Below are 3,662 nucleotides of genomic sequence, written 5' to 3'. Positions count from 1 at the left end.
CCAAATTTAAAATGTGGCAATGTTCTCATTGCCAAAAGATTGAAATGAGTCATGCGATGTTCTTAGAATGCGTTGTAAAGAGAGTTTGAAAGAAAGCTAGCAAACCCCTAACTTCTAGAAATATTTCATGAGGTGACTATTTTAAGAGTAAGTTGACTCTAGTATATACGAAAGAAATAGAAGCATATTTTTCATCATTGAAATCATACTTGGCAAAGAAACAGAATGCGGTAAACTACTAAATTTATCTACATCAAATGATTGCGGTCATCAAAGAGGATGCTGTGATAAAGCTTTTAAAAACTAAAATTCGATGTGATAGCACAAAATTGGAAATAAAGATAAGGAAGAGTACACCCCCAAATTTGCGTTGTCGCCCGCATTGTGTGTTGACGCATCCATCTTTGCGGCGATCTCTCTTCTTTGGATTGCGGTGATAGAGTGAGACAATTTGTTGCTTCAAGTAACATCTCCGCAATCCTATGCCTTAATCGATGTAAACAAACAAAGAGAGGGTCAAATGATTTAAAACAACACAACAAGTGTTTTTTTTTTTTTTTTTTGGAAATAGGATAAGGATAGATAAAGATTGAAGAGATATAGTGAAAATTCCGAGTAGTGGTGAAGAATTGAAGAGTTGATGCTTCCATAAACTTGCTTCCCTGATGAGGTTGAATCCTATAATACTCAGGGATCACTTATTTCAGGCTGGTTTGTTCACGTCCATGGTGGCTTTTCTCTCTTTTCATTGTCCTCTGGGATCTTTACTGCCTTAATCCGGAGTCTCTACCCATGAATGCTCATTAAAATTTCCCCCTTGCACATATCAATTTGAGCACGACCGGTTGAAAGGAATGGTCGTCCCAATATAATGGGCGTATCTTCGTCCGCTTTATAATCCAAAATGAGGAAGTCTGCCGGTGATAACGGGAAGAAATGCACGTTATCATAGTACTAAGTTCTTAAAAAATGTTGGATTACGTTGATGAAATATGTTAAATTGTGTCCATTGAGCATACATTCTATAACATTGCGGTCGCATGCGTCCAACGCATTAGAGCAGTTGATCTTTACATTTTTATGTAGAATATGTGTTAACGCAATGCAGGGATTGCGATCATAGGAATACATTGGTCGAGGCAACTTCACCGCAAGACTTTGTGTTGATCGTTCTCGCAAACATTGGCCCAAGAAGAATCACCGAAACTTGGTCAGCGTAACATGGTGGGCGCATCTGGGTGAAAGGATAATTAAGAGCGATGGGACAGAAAGCTAATGACAGTCGGATCCAAATTAACGGCTTGACAGCCGTAACGATCACAAAGTACATTCAGCTTTATCGGTGACAATCATCTGGCACGTCAATCAAGAATTAAAGTTGTCCCATCTGTACAACCGAGAGAGAAATAGCCGCCTTTCACCATGGAACTCTATAAAATGTGATCGGTGGTCAACGCACCGATAGCATTTCATGGAAGAACGAAATGCCAATGAAAACTATCTTGGAGCTGGAATTATTTGACGTCTGGGGGATTGATTTCATAGAACCATTCCCTCCTTCGCATGGCAAGCATTATATCTTAATTGGCGTCGATTACGTTTCCAAGTGGGTGGAGGTAATTGCATGCGCTGCAAGTGACTACACGCGGTAGTCTCCCCAGTTCCTCAAGAAAAATATTTTCACTTGTTTTGGCACTCCCTATGACCATCATAAGTGATGAAGGATCACACTTTGTCAACCACAATATAAAGGAGCTGCTGCGCAAGTACAATATCCTCCACAAGGTGGCCACCGCATACCACCTGCAAACAAATGGCCAGGCTGAAGTGTCCAATCGTGAAATTAAATTGATACTTAAGAAGGTAGTGAAACCTTTCCGGAAGGATTGGGCAATGAAGCTTGGTGATGCATTGTGGGCATACCGGACCGTATTTAAAACACCAATAGGTATGTCTCCCTATGCGTTGGTATTTGGCAAGGCGTGTCATCTGCCTTTGAAGTTGGAGTATAAAGCATTGTGGGTAGTCAAGAAACTAAATTTTGATTTGAAGAAAGCAGGGGAAGCGCGAAAACTTCAGCTGGTCGAGCTAGAAGAATGGAGGGTCAACGCATATGAGAATGCGAAGATTTACAAAGAGCGCACCAAGCGCTGACATGATAAACGCATATGTGCTAGAAACCTCAAAACCGAGAAAAAGGTCTTACTCTTCAATTCGAGATTGCGACTCTTCCCGGGAAAATTAAAATCGTGTTGGTCCGTACCATTCATCATCAAGGCAATATTTCCACATGGTGCGGTGGAATTGATCACCGAGGATGGCAGTCGAACATTTAAAGTTAATGGGTAATGGATAAAGGCATATTGCGGAGGAGATTTCCAGCCAGAAACAATCTTTGCAAAGTTAAAAAACCTGGACTATCCATTACTCAACTCTTGAACATTTAACTCTTCGTTATTTTACTATTATCAGTATTTCACTTTTTTCTCTAAAAAAAAAACCCCGTTGTTTTGTTTTAAAATCATTTGACCCTCTCTTTGTCTGTTTACAAGAATTAAGGCACAGGATTGCGAAGAAGCAAATGATCTCACTCCATCACCGCAATCCACAGAAGCAAAGATCGCCGCAAGGATGGATGCATCAATACTCAATGCGGGCGACAACGCAAAATTTGGAGGATTACAGGGAGGTGGGCTCAAGTACAATGCAAGCTACAAATGATTTAGAATGTGGGACAATTCGGAGGATTACAGGGAGAAGACCCACACGCTCATTTAACAATCTTCGTAGACATATGTAGCGCATTTTCTCCACCTAGTGTAACTCAAGAAAATCTTAAACTATATCTATTCCCGTACACATTGCGGGTTGAAGCAAAGAGGTGGGCTCAAGTATTAGAGCCGGGCGAAATTCATGAATGGGGACAGTTGGTTGATAGGTTCATGAATAGATTCTTCCTTCCATCTGTCAACATAAGGAGGCGAAGAGAGGTGTTGAATTTTGAGCAAAAGAGTTATGAAACCCTGAGCACCGCTTGGATGCAATTCCAGCAGTTAGTAAAGAACTGTTCGCATATTGGGATTCCTGATAGTATCTTGATGGAAACCTTTTACAATGGCCTAGACCCATCAACACGAGCAATTGTCGACTCCTTTGCAGAAGGAGGATTAATGAATAAGTCATATACGAAAGAAAAGGGCATCTTGGATCGTATATCGCGACATTCTGACGAATGGATTGATATTGGGCTTGAGGTAAGATGTCTGGAACCAGAAAGAGTGGAGAGGGCCGATGTACCAACAGACACAATAATGGGCTACCAGACTGCCTTCAAATGGAAATTTTCTATCACGGTTTGAATCCTGCCTCGCAGACCGCTGCCAATGTGGTAGCCGCTGGTGGTCTGCTTGACAAAACTTATGAGGAGGCGAAGAATATTCTGGACCGCATCTCCAAGAACCATGAAGACTAGTGAGAGAGTGACCAAAGATTAAGACTCAAAGATTCTGACGCAAATAACGATGCCATTGTTTCATTACAATACCAAATGACCGCAATGATGAATTTGATTCAAGGAATGACGATCAGCAGCCCAACATTGCAAGGTGGGCAAATCAACGCAATAAGTCAAAACACCGCAAGGTGTGTGACTTGTGGTGATG

The sequence above is a fragment of the Benincasa hispida genome, chromosome 7 (genome assembly GCF_009727055.1).
Source record: "Benincasa hispida cultivar B227 chromosome 7, ASM972705v1, whole genome shotgun sequence".
In the NCBI taxonomy this organism is placed as follows: Eukaryota; Viridiplantae; Streptophyta; class Magnoliopsida; order Cucurbitales; family Cucurbitaceae; genus Benincasa; species Benincasa hispida.
This window is presented reverse-complemented; position numbering follows the sequence as displayed.